This window comes from Equus przewalskii, chromosome 7 (genome assembly GCF_037783145.1).
Source record: "Equus przewalskii isolate Varuska chromosome 7, EquPr2, whole genome shotgun sequence".
In the NCBI taxonomy this organism is placed as follows: domain Eukaryota; kingdom Metazoa; phylum Chordata; class Mammalia; order Perissodactyla; family Equidae; genus Equus; species Equus przewalskii.
This window is the reverse complement of record NC_091837.1, coordinates 50,114,722-50,128,090: the sequence shown is the minus strand read 5'-3', so window position 1 is coordinate 50,128,090 and position 13,369 is coordinate 50,114,722. Positions and strand designations below refer to the sequence as shown.

At 42.8% G+C, this 13,369-nt stretch overlaps 1 protein-coding gene and 1 long non-coding RNA gene across 10 annotated transcripts in view; one reads left to right on the top strand and one right to left on the bottom strand.

Moving 5' to 3' along the window:
- LOC139084521 (uncharacterized) overlaps window positions 1-9,786 on the bottom strand; it is a 77,193-nt gene extending 67,407 nt beyond the window's left edge. The window contains exons 1-7 of the long non-coding RNA XR_011541961.1: window positions 8,813-9,786; window positions 8,288-8,443; window positions 7,740-7,848; window positions 6,758-6,909; window positions 5,084-6,509; window positions 3,497-3,645; window positions 1,308-1,436 (exon numbers count right to left, since the gene is read on the bottom strand). This is a non-coding gene — a long non-coding RNA (uncharacterized lncRNA). The remainder of the gene's footprint in view (window positions 1-1,307; window positions 1,437-3,496; window positions 3,646-5,083; window positions 6,510-6,757; window positions 6,910-7,739; window positions 7,849-8,287; window positions 8,444-8,812) is intronic.
- The window catches only part of CHST9 (carbohydrate sulfotransferase 9), a 256,656-nt gene that overhangs the window by 233,534 nt on the left and 9,753 nt on the right, over window positions 1-13,369 (top strand). The gene's annotated exons all lie outside the window — the stretch shown is intronic.

Sequence of the window (13,369 nt, the reverse complement as noted above, 5' to 3'; positions counted from 1 at the left end):
CAGGAAGATTAGTGTGGAATTTTCCTAAAACCTGTATTTTCCTTTTCGTTCCATCTCTACTGGTACCAGCCACCAGTCTGTCTCCAAGTTACTCTGACTGACTCGTACTTCTTCTCTTACCAGCCCCAGTCCATGATCCACCTGGCCATGAGACTGAGCTTTATGGATCTCAACCACATCGTGCTATCCCCCTGTCTAAAACCTCCAATGGCTTATATTGCCCCCCTGATAAAATGCAAAGTCCTTCGCGTGATCTCCACGATCTGATATTCCTGCAAGATGTGGTCCTGCCCTCCTTTTTTATTTCATCTTGTGTCACTGGGCCCTTCTCACTCATGTGACAGCCACAGCCTTCCCTCTGTCCTTCCACCCCGCCCAGCTCATTCCCACATGACGGCCCTTTGCACTTGCTACCCCTAGCTGAAATGCTCTGCTCCCAGATCTTGCTTTCCTTCTTGTCGTTCGGATCTCAGCTCAAGCAGCTTCTCCACAGATGGATCTTACCTGGATATCTGTTTAATGTAGTCTCTCCCACTCTCATCCTTCTGCTAACACTCTATCACATCAGTCTGTTCTAGTGTTTACATCACAGTCATCGCTATCAAAATTGTTTTGTTCATTCATTTGTTTGCTTGTTCATTGTCAACCTTCACCCACAAGAACCTGAGTACCATGAGAACAGGACCCCCATCAGAGATGTTTGCCCCTCTAACCCCTATACCATTAAATAGTGCACATATTAGATGCTCAATAAATACTTCTCGAATAAATGCATTGCTTAATTAATTCTGCTGTCAGGCTATGACAATAGTCTGGGCATGAAAAAAAAGTGTCTAAGTGGTATATTGATAGTGGGAATGAACAGCTTGGAGGAAAGAGGAATAGAGTTTTGTGTCTGAACAGGGGAAATGAATGAACAATCTAAGACAAGGATTAACACAAGGTCCCTAGAGTCACTGCAGAAGAGTGACACTCTTGGCAGAGATGCAAAAGTTGTGGTTAGAAGCCATTTAATGAGTATATACCACATATTGGGCATTATGTATTTATTCTCTTTATTTTTCACAACTCTGTTAGGTAGCCATCATTATCTCTGTTTTATAGGTAGGAGGTTGGGTCAACTACCCCAAGCTGTTTAGTTAGGTATCCTGTTCCAGTGAGTGAGTTTGATTTGGTAGAAAAGTACTGATTTAAGGTCACTTGACAGTTGCAAGTAAAGCATGAAGTCTGGTCTTCAGAACTACCTCCCTCCCATTTCACAAGTTGTTGGGCTGCAGTAGGTGTGGAATATGTGTCTCACAACCTACCTTGGCACACAGCGGTTCTTTTCCAAATTAGTCTGGGCACATGTAGACTGCCAAGGTTGTCTTCCTCATTCCGCAACCGTGCAGGGCTGGGGTCCAGGAATACGTTGAAGACACTGAGCAGAAAAGTGACTGGAGGAAGGTAGGAGATGAGATTAGTAGAGCAGGATGATACCAGTTACCTTGGAGACGACCACCTGAACGGTGATACAGCCCCCGAGAAACTAACCAAAATGCAGGACACAAACATTTTTTGCTTCCGTCTTTTTGGCTACTCATCTGATAAGTTACTACCTAGAACATGGGAACTAGATTTTGCTAAAAATGAGTTTCATACTAGGGGCCCAGAGAGACAATCCTGCTGATGAGTCTGGGGAGTTAGGAGATGCTGTGACTGAACACTCAGGTGTCCTCTTAATCGTGGCAGGAAATAGATGGTTTTCCTCAATGTATAAATCCCCATGGAAATGACATCACAGAGCTGGTGTCTCAGTGATAAAAAGCCATGGGGACCAGGATCACTGGTCACTGGGATGTTATCTGGGACTGAAAGATGTCTTCAACGTCCCTGCTTTCATCTCGGATCCAGGCACACAGCTCACAAGTGCTCACACATTATTGTTTTTTCCCAGATTTGCAGCCACTAAAATGCCAAGATATAAAACATGTTTTTCTTGAAAAGGCCACCATGGATGGAGTGAAGACGTCATCACTCCATAGCTACTAAGTCTGGATGTATGTGTTTCTAATGGGAGCATAGAGGCAGAAGAGGAAATAAAGACACCGTGCGGATAAGGAGCTTTGTTCTAAGGCTGGCATAAAAGCTGAGCAGATGATCACAAGCCCTGTTTGGCAAGAGACCCAAAGTCTGGGCAGCACTAGCTTACATCATGGTTTTCTAGAAGCAAGAGCCCAGTACCCACTTGGCCATGCTAAGCATTTGGGGTTGTTCAGCAGAGCAGCAGTTCCTGGTACCCAACATATAGAATTCAAATTGGAGGAGAGAAGCAACCACAGGGTGGGTGATGCCCACTGTCCGCTCTAACTAGAGTTGACTCAGGCACATTTGGCCACCTCAACGTAGCCCTGTGCAGAGGACAGTAGGCACTTGGATCGAATAGCAAGGAAGCCCTCTTCTAATCACAGATGTGATGGCACTGAGAACCCTGTGAGTAAACGTGTGTTATACAAGAGAAACACAAGGTTTGGAGCCAGAATTTTAATCCCAGCTCTAGCAGTTGCCAGTTATAAGACACTGAGCAAGTTTAATGGAAACAGGATTATGAGCCCCTGACAGAGCTGGAGTGAGGGTTAATTTGTACAGCACCTGGCACAAGTGAAGCACTCTGTCACTACTGATCCCAAACCCACTGTCACCATTCATTCTCTCCCAGCAGCCTTGGTCCAGGAGCTTTCCTTTAACTGAAGGAGACTGGAGCCCTGGCAAGGGCCAAGATAGGCAAACCAAACTTCGCTGCCAATTAGTATAAATGCATCCCTCCTCGCTCGGGAGGGAGCATGCACTGGACCTGAGATTCTCAATATATAAGTCACGAGTCACAAGTGAGGCAAGAGGGTCTTCCCATTGGTCTGGGAACTAGTCCAGAAGCACTAATCTTTTCTTTGGTTTTCATGGGTGAATGGCACTCAAATCCATCCACTTCCATCTTGGTATAGTATTGGCTATAGGCTAGTTACTAGTGGCCTACCATTATAGGAGGCCCTAAGAAAATCCCCATATGGAGCCTGAGACTTCCTTCCCCCTGCTGTGGACAGTTTTCCTTTGTGTGCGGAGTAGATGGAATTAATAAGCTATGATATTATCTCTGAGTAAGGTATGCCCAGATGTGTTTGTACCGTCCAAGGAGCAGAGTACAGAACTGTAGTCAGGAGGGAGGGTGACGATGCCGTGTCTGAAGGACCTTTAGAGAATTATGCTTGCTTGCCTTATGATGTCTGTGTCTCTATATATAGACTAGGTAGAATCCTGTCCATCAGTGTCTCTATATAAGACAATTGTGGTAGATGTCAACACCAGCCCTGCCAGTGTCACTGCTGCTCTCGCAGTTGACATTGCTGTTCCCAGGGCTCAAGTAGATTGGGACTAGTAGGTAAGGGGTGGGGGAAGGCACAGGAAGGGTTGGGCCGCCTCCAGTCCCCCTCGCCTCCACCAGTTGCACAGTTGCACTTACCTAGGCTGGGCTGCAGGTGGCAGGCACCCCTCTGTGACCCTCCCAAGTCCAGCGGGAGCTCAATCTATTCCAGCTCTGGGGAATGAGGTTGTACAGACACTGAAGACTCTCACCTCAGGATAACAGATCAGGACCAGTGCAGCTCACACCTGGCCTTGCAAAGAAAGGGGGACCAAAAGGAGAGACCATGCCCCTGGTCATAGAGGCTTCTTAGTAGCCATTTCAATGACATCTTAAATCCAGTACCATCATCTTCAGGAGAAACAACCTATTTTGGAAACCAAAAAAAAAGCTTTAGGGGCCGGCTCTGTGGCTGAGTGGTTAAGTTTGCACGCTCCGCTGCAGCGGCCCAGGGTTCGGATCCTGTGCGCGGACATGGCACCACTCATCAGGCCACGTTGAGGCGGCGTCCCACATCCCACAACTAGAAGGACCTGCAACTAAGATATACAACTGTGTACAGGGGGAGTTTGGGGAGATAAAGCAGAAAAAGAAAAAAAACGAAAGATTGGCGACACTTGTTAGCCCAGGTGCCAATCCTTAAAAAAAAAAAAAATGAAGGTTGGCAACAGTTGTTAGCCCAGGTGCCAATCTTAAAAAAAAAAAGCTTTAAAATGTATAATTAATAAAATAATATTCTTAAAATAAATGTGATAAAATTTATCTTAATGCATGAATATATAAAACCTTACAAATCTCCATTTGATCATCACTTTGTTTCATTAGAGATTTGTTTGCTCTGACCCCCTCATATGGTAACCCACTCTACTCCTCCTTACCTCTCTTTCTTTCTGCTTTGCTGCTAGCTTATGTCTTACACTCTTCCTTTGCATTCTGTCTCAAACTGAAATCACAAAAAGAAACCCTTCTCAGCGTGGCCTTGGGATCCCCATGCATGATCTGGCCACAGACAGCCCTCTCTTCCTCGTGCAGCGCCCAGGTAACCCATGGTAGCACTGAAGAGTGAGTGGCCTACTCTAGACTGAGAGGGTTGGGCCAGACTTTGGGGAGGCAGCCTTGAGCAAAGCTGAGTTGTCAAACACGCAGGCGAAGTAAGCCCAAGGGGCGTGTGTGTCACTCAAAGGTGCTGACACAGGCAAATCTGATCTGGGGCTGGCAGATGCTTAACCAAATAAGACAAATGGAATGTGTTCCTGCCACTGTCACTGCTGCTCTCATGCTGGCATTACTGTTCCCAGGGCTTAAGTAGCTTGGACTAGTTGGCAATGTGTGGGGAAGAGGCAGGCCCTCAGGTATACGCTGCATCCTGGGATTGGGCTCTCCCCCGTGCTGGACCCCTCAGCCCTACCATTATCTTGACTCAGCTCTTGGGCTCTGCTTCTCTTTATGGCTGCTCTTAATTTTATTTCTTCTTTACCAGTAAGTGACCAAACTTCTCCATATTTTCCAGTCTGGAGTCCAGAGGGGAAATGGACTAATGGATTTAGCTAGTGACTGTCCACACACCTGGGCAGAGGCTATTGCCCCAGGCCCTCTCATTGGCTGCCAGCTGGCCTGTGGATAAGCTGCCCTTAGGGCAGGTGCCCATTCCTAATTGAATTAGTGTCCATCCCTCTCGTTGCTTACATGAACAGGAGCTGTTGCCGTGGTCATTTCAATCTGAGGTTGGGAAGGCGGGCATTCTGGATGACCTGTCCCGTGTAAAGGGAGAATCAGAGAAGAAAGCACAGAGACAAGATGCTTTAACATTTTGGAGAAACCTACTGATGTCAGATTCTGCATTAGGTGCTTTATAACTGCATCTATCTAATTAATGTTCAGAAAGACTCATCTTTCCCTGCCATTTGAGGTGGAGATTTTACATGACTTTGGGTAAGTGGATACAAAGAGGAGGCTTTGGTTGATGTGACTCGAAATTCAGTGTTCTTTATACTCTGCTGATCTAGTCAGCCACTGTGCTCCTGGCCTCACAATAGCCGCCTTCTGTCTTACACTTCCATCTCCATCCTATGACACCCCAACTTCCTCCTCCACTGCTGACCCATGTCTCTGACCCTCCCTGACCCCGTAGTCCACCCCAGTCAGTCTCCAATTCCTTTGTCACCTCATGGACTCATTCCCCTTGCCTAGGAAAATCTCTTGCTTGTTAATCCATGCCCATAACAACAGCCCCTACCCTAAAAAAGAAAAGTGTACACTTAGGCATTCCAACCCAAGGCAGCTGGTCCTTCTTCTCCGCTGTACTCCTGAAAACAAGAGCAAGAACTGCCTAGCAACTGAACTCTAGAACAAGCTGTCAGAGTCAGAGTGCCCTCCATTTCCTCCAGAACCCTCTGAAATAGCCTCACTATTATTGTTGTTCATCTTCAAAGCAAGAGGAGAAGAGGCTGGCTGACAAATACTAATTTTAGAAAACTAAACACCAACCTGGAGATAATAAAGAACCATATTCCAGATCTATTAGATACCTAAAGTTCCAGTAAAATAGCAAAATCCTAGTAGTCAAACATCCACTTATTCTTCTTTCATGCCAAAGGTAATTGACTGGATTTTGTCATTCTCATTCACATTTGACATGTGCAACACAACGCAGGAGATGAAATAGGGAGGACCGAACATTTTGAATGTATTTCACTTTATCAAGTTGCAGCTTCCCATTAAGTTTTGAGTTTCTTTAAAAAGCAAGGTCTTCTGTTAATTAAATCCCCCTAAGTTGGACTTAGAGAACTGTTCCCTGTTCCTAACTTCTCCACTGACTTTACAGAGTGACCTTGGGCAAGATAGACACAAGTCTATCTTTATCTGTAAATTTGAAAACCAAAAAATAGCCTCATTTTCTCAACAAAACTTAGAAGGAAGATCAAATGATAAATCTATAACAGCATATTGAACCCGCTGGGGAGAAGCCTTATCTCCTTGTATACGTTAACGTTCTGTCTGTTGTCAGTTTCTGATGGTCTTGCCAAACCAGAGAGCAGCCCAATTCTCAGTGGAAACTTCCCTGGATCTTCACAGGCTGCATCCTCAGTCCTCATATTTTAAGCTTCTTTGGCTTTAAGGGAAGAAAATGGAAAGGAATTAAATCCAAAATTGAAAGCATTGGCAAATAAAATCATAATTTCAATCCTTGCATCCAAGATGACCATAGAAATTAGCTTGTTGGATCAACTTGAATAGCCTCACTACCAATCTGTTGCTTTGCGTGTATGCAGTTTAAATGATTTGAAGATTGCAGCCTGGAGAGGCTAAAACTCACCAGTTTCTCTCTAACCCGGAGTGTTCATTATTCCCTCCTATTACCTATAATTGTGCTTTCCTTTCTTGTTTTCTTTCTTTGCCTTTGCCTCCACTTCAATTGATTTTTTTCTTTCCCATTCTGTCTCTCAATTGTCTTCATCCTTCTTTCTTCCACTCATCTTTATCTCCATTGAACATACATCATATCCTCTTAACTTTGTGAAGTGTTAGAGAGAGAAGAGGAGGAAGAGATGAAAAAAGCAGAGGAAAACACTATTATTCACCTAGAAAATGGTTGTCACCTAGAGATAATAATTAAATATTTATTGAATAAATCAATAAAGATACATAATATTTATAGAAAATATACTTTGTGCTAAGCACTCTCTACACATATTTCCTATAATTCAGCTACCCTATGAGGTAGATACTACTATTATCCCCATTTTACAGACAAGGAAACCAAAGGTCCTAAATAAAATACGGGGCTGTCCCATGGCCTAGTGGTTAAGTTTGGCACACTCTGCTTCGGCGGCCTGGGTTTGCTTCCGGGGCACAGACCTTCACCACTCGTTGGTGGCCATGTTGTGGCAACAACCCAGATACAAAAAATAGAGGAAGGTTGGCACAGATGTTAGTTCAGGGCAAATCTTCCTCAAGCAAAAAGAGGAAGATTGGCAACAGATGTTAGCTCAAGGAAGATCTTCTTCAGCAAAAAACCAAAAAAAAGAAGAAGAAGAAGAAGAAAAACAAAAAAAAATTTAGGAAAAGAAAAAGAAAATAGGTTAGTCAAGGTTCTCCAGATAGAAAATGATGGAACAGGGACACAAAACCAGGTCCGTATGACTCAAAATCCAGGTTCTCAACTACTGTACTCTCATGACAGGTATGTGCTTGCTGCTTTACTTACATCAATTCATTCAATGGCCATTAAACAGGGAATAGATTGCTTGATATATGATGCAGCTGAAAAAAGTCATAAATGACTAAGACTGAGATTTGAAGTACAGCATTAGCAATAGCTGTGTTACCTTGAGCAAGTTACCTGGACTCTCTGAGCTTCAAGCCCTTTATCTGTAAAATGAACATATCCCATATCCATGTCTCGTCTTGGGTTGATGCACTGATTAAATCAGCTTGCTCCATGCGCCAGCCTTTTATCAAGGCAAACTAAATGAAGAAGAATATTCAAGAGAGAGGAAACACATCACAGAGACAGGAAATGGAAATGATTTTGCATGGTACACACCTTCTCCAAGAAACCCTCCCTGACTTCCAAGCCAGGCTTAAACGCCACTTTTATGCTCTCCTAGCATCACATTCTTCTTGTGTCTATCACCTGCCCTAAGTACGGTAATTCTTGATTTTCTTTTCTGTGTCTCTCTCCCCTACCCTGACCCCGAGGCTGCCCCATAGGAGTGGGGACCAAGTCTGGCTCACTAGCTATACCTCCAACTGCAGCCCAGCGCCTCATACACAGTAAGTGCTCAGGAAATATTTGCTTGATGAGTAACTGAAGATGGAAGAGTGGGAGGTGAGGATGGAGAAGGAGACAGGGACAGATGGCACTGGATGTTAGGACTGATTACTCACACTTTTCCCAGTTGTCCCAGAGTCCTGTTGGAAATGCAGTCACAGTCTTCACTCCTCTCATAACTAAGCAATCAGCTTCTGATGCCCTTGACCTGAGGTTTGAGAGCGGTCGCTGTGGCACAGAGGGATCACGCAGAGATACACTGATCTGTATCCCTAGAAAGGACCAGCTTTCAAGCATCCCATCCACTCCCATCATTACTCTTTCTAATGATTAGAACTTCATGATGGTGTCAAGAAATGTAACTGCACTCATAACTAGATTCAAGGTAAATCAGAAAAGTTTCATTATAAAAGCAATACTATATAATTAAACTAGAAAAATTGTTAAAGCTAAATGATAAGGGAAAAAATCACCATCTAATGACTGATATTATCATCATCAAATTTGTCTGTTAATTGCCCACCAAAGTCTCCCCACAACAGACACAGTCCACAATATTTAGGACACTCTCAGAAATGGCACCATCAGCACAACTTCGTAGTCAGCATGAAAGACACAGAGCTGACGGCAGGCATATTTACCATAAGTGCTGTCTTTCAACTTTGTAAAACCAAGCAATACTTCTTAGCTGGAAGCAAATAAATTCTTCCTGAAAGATGGCCATCATAATGTTGCTTGCTATGTGCCGGGAACTTTTATAAGCATTTTGCTTATATTAACTCATTTGATCTTCACCACCTTTGGGAAAGTGACTGCATTGTCCCCACTTTTCAGATAAAGTAACTGAGTCCTGGCAAGGCGAAGAAGCTTACCCACAGTCACTGCTCAACCAAAGCCCACTGCGCTCTTGGCCATTCCAGTGGTGTCTGTCATTTTCAGGAGAAACTGGAAACCAGACTTGTTCCTACAACTCAAGGTTGGGTCCACACCAAGCCCTGAAGCTGCCAGTGGGGACTGTCACATTCCCACCCTTTTGGATTCTGAATCTCACAAAAGGGCTTCTGGGGGTTTTACACTTCTTCCTACTGCATCTCTGGTCCAGACTGGATTTGTGGAGGTGCCTGACTTCTCTTATACAAGGAGGAAGGCAGAGTCCCAGGCCCTCTAAGGAGCTCAGACAAGAAGAGGAAAGCATTTATTTGCACCCCGAGCCGGTCATTACAGTGTCACTCACAGGCTCCTCTTCCCCGTCATCGCTCTCCCAGTGGTGGACTCCTTCGCATCAGCGCCTAGATCCTCCTCTTTACTCCGCAAGGTACGATGAGAACAGGAAAAGTCTTTGAGCTCAGAAAAAAAAAAAAAACTGGGCTGACGAATTGTCCTTTTTTTCTCAAGTTGTGTGACTTAAACAAATTAATATTTGTGAGGCTCCATTTCTTCATCTGGAAAATGGAAGCGAAAGATTATCGCAGCAATAGGTAGCAGTGTGTGCACTGGCTCTGGCACGTAGCAGGCACTCAGTAAACGGCAGACGTTGTGAGCATTTCTATGCTCTGTCCAGGCAATGCCTGCAAGGCCCATAAATCCAGCTAGCACCTCCACCAGCCAACGCCTCCCAAATCTGTATACCCAGCTTTGGAGTTCTAATATCAACATCCAGATCTCCCGAGGGCGCCTCACAATCAAGATCTGAAATTGAAGGGAGTGAATACCCACACCTACCCCATAGCCTCTCCTACTCCCTGCTACTCCTATTTGCTCTCTGGGAAATGGGAAGCCATTCTTTACGCTTCCTTCGCTCCAGCTCTTCCAGGCTGATCAGTTTCCTAAATTTGCCTCAAATAATTCCCTTTTTATTCATTTTGACCCCATTGTCTCTGTTCCTCTCTGAAGAATCCCTGATGGACAGTCAATCACAGTTGTCTTCTAGATGATCCCCGTCCTCCCAGCCACACCTCCTCACCGCTGCTAGAATGTTCATTCTAAGTCCCTGCCTTATTGGAAACCCTGTCACCTGTGTGGCAAAGTCTAGACTCTATGTGGGCACAAGGCCCTCCTGGAGTGAATCCCAACCCTGACTGCCTCTCCCTCTCATCTGAACCTGGTCCCCAAGTGTCCCTTCAATGGTGGCATATACCGACTTCCCCATCTCCGGCTTGTCCACCTGCAATGTCCCACATCATCCTCTCAGACTCATGTCAGGCATCACCTCCTCTGCAAAACTTGCCCCCAAAAATCTCTTGACAAAAATTAAGTACTCTTTTCTCTGTTTCCCAAATACCCTATGCATCCTTTCATTATGGCAATTATCATATTTTTTGCATAAACTGCTATTTTTATCAATCCAATTGAACTTTTTTATAAAAACAATTTTTTTCAAATTTTTTTTGAAAACAAGTTTTTACCAAAACAATATCAAAACAAAACCGTTATATCAAAACAATTGAACTAGGTTTATAACACTGCACACTGATCTTTAACAAACTTAAAGTACATGGGAGAGATAGTTGCCTAACCAACTAACTATAACAACTAACTAGGGTAAAATAAAAAGTGCTAAGCAGAAGACAACACTCAAACTGAGTCACACTTGTCTTTATTCCCTGCACTCCCATGTGTGCTCTCCCGAGCTCCGATAGTACATTGCTGTGGCCCTTGCCACCATGGTAATAGATTAATTCATTGGGCAATTTTTTGCTTAATATGTATTTTCCATATAAGAATATCATCTCCATGTGGGCAAGGACCACGGTGGTCATGTGCTGCCATCCCCGACATCTAGCACAGCACCTGATGTGTAGGATACGCTCCATGACTTTGAGGGCAAGAGAAGAAGAGCAATTAATTCCAGTGTCGAAGATCAGAGAAGACTTCACAGGAGGCATAGTGACACAGAGGCCTAAAAACCAAGAGGAATGACCTTTCAGTTTTACTCCAGAGTTAATGGATATTCCACAAATTTTTTTCATTAGACTTCTTCGAATACTTCTTTTTTTTCTCTGTAGTTATACATCTTTCAATGGACTTGGCAATAATATCAACTCTTGAAAGATACTTATGGAAAATTATGGCTTTCTGCCATAGTTTACAACTTAGCTGTGGTTAAAAGACTTTCTCCAGTGAGAAAATCAAATAATGTGAGCTGGAAAACAATTACTTTCTGTACGGGTGGTACAGACTAAGTTTTAAAGTTGTTTCAAAGAGAGTGGAATGTCTCGCTGGAGACCTGAGTGGTTTGCATGGAAAAAGCAGGATTTTATATCAGCCTAGGATATTTGGAAAGTGCTGAGAAAGGGGGAGGACATGGGTAGGGGATGCTGAGAGCCTGATGGAAGCAAGCAGAGGACAGGGAACATGTCAAGAGAGGAGCAAAGCACACAGTGACAAGAGGGTTCATGGTGACAGGCCACCAATGCCAGCTAAGGGATCTGTTTCTTTCAACAATGTTTTGTAGTTTTCGGTGTACAGATCTTTCACCTCTTTGGTTAAGTTTATTCCTAGGTATTTTATTCTTTTTGTTGCAATTGTAAATGGGATTGTATTCTTAATTTCTCATTCTGCTGCTTCATTGTTAGTGTATAGAAACGCACCAGATTTTTGTACATTGATTTTGTATCCCGCAACTTGAATGTATTCCTTTATTATTTCTAAAAGTTTTTTAGTGGACTCTTTAGGGTTTTCTAGATATAAAATCATGTCATCTGCAAAGAGTGAGTGACAGTTTCACTTCTTCTTTTCCAATGTGGATCCCTTTTATTTCTTTTTCTTGCCTGATTGCTCTGGCTAGGACTTCCAATACTATATTAAATAAGAGTGGTGACAGTGGGCATCCTTGTCTGGTTCCTGTTCTTAGAGGGATAGCTTTCAGTTTTTCTCCATTGAGAATGATATTTGCTGTGGGTTTGTCATATATGGCCTTTATTATGTTGAGGTATTTTCCTTCTATACCCAATTTATTTAGAGTTTTTATCATAAATGGATGCTGTATCTTGTCAAATGCTTTCTCTGCATCTATTGAGATAATCATGTGATTTTTATTCTTGATTTGTTAATGTGGTGTATCACGTTCATAGATTTGCGGATGTTGAACCATCCCTGCATCCCCAGAATGAAACCCACTTGATCATGATGTATGATTTTTTTAATGTATTGTTGTATTTGATTTGCTAGCATTTTGTTGAGGATTTTTGCATCAATGTTCACCAGTGATATTGGCCTGTAATTTTCTTTTTTTGTGTTGTCCTTGTCTGGTTTTGGAATCAGGATAATGTTTGCTTTGTAGAAGGAGTTAGGAAGCCTCCCCTCCTCTTCAATTTTTTGGAAGAGTTTGACAAGGATAGGTATTAAGTCTTCTTTGAACGTTTGGTAGAATTCACCAGGGAAGCCATCTGGTCCTGGACTTTTATTTTTTGGGAGGTTTTTAATTGCTGTTTCGATCTCCTTACTGGTGATCGGTCTATTCAATTTTTCTACATCTTCTTGGTCCAGTTTTGGAAGGTTGTATGTTTCTAAGAATTTATCCATTTCTTCTAGATTATCCAATTTGTTGGTGTATAGCTTTTCATAGTATTCTCTTATTATCTTTTGTATTTCTGAGGTGTCCATTGTAATCTCTCCTCTTTCGTTTCTGATTTTATTTACTTGAGCCTTCTCTTTTTCTTGGTGAGTCTAGCTAAGGGTTTGTCAATTTTGTTTATCTTTTCAAAGAACCAGCTCTTGGTTTCATTAATTTTTTCTATTGTTTTTTTAATCTCTATTTCGTTTATTTCTGCTCTGATTTTTATTATTTCCTTCCTTCTGCTGATTTTGGGCTTTATTTGTTGTTCTTTTTCCAGTACCTTTAGGTGCACTTTTAGATTGTCTATTTGGGATTTTTCTTCTTTGTTGAGGTAGGCCTGAATTGCTATAAACTTCCCTTGTAGAACCGCTTTTGCTGTATCCGACAGATTTTGGCATGTCGTGTTTTCATTTGTCTCCAGGAATTTTTTTATTTCTTCTTTGATTTCTTCGTTGACCCAATCATTGTTCAGTAGCATTTTGTTCAATCTCCACATTTTTGTAGCTTTTCTGGTTTTCTTTCTGTAGTTGATTTCCAGTTTCATACCTTTGTGTTCAGAAAAGATGCATGGTATTATTTCGATCTTCTTAAATTGATTGAGACTTGTTTTGTGGCCTAATATGTGATCAATCCTGGAGAA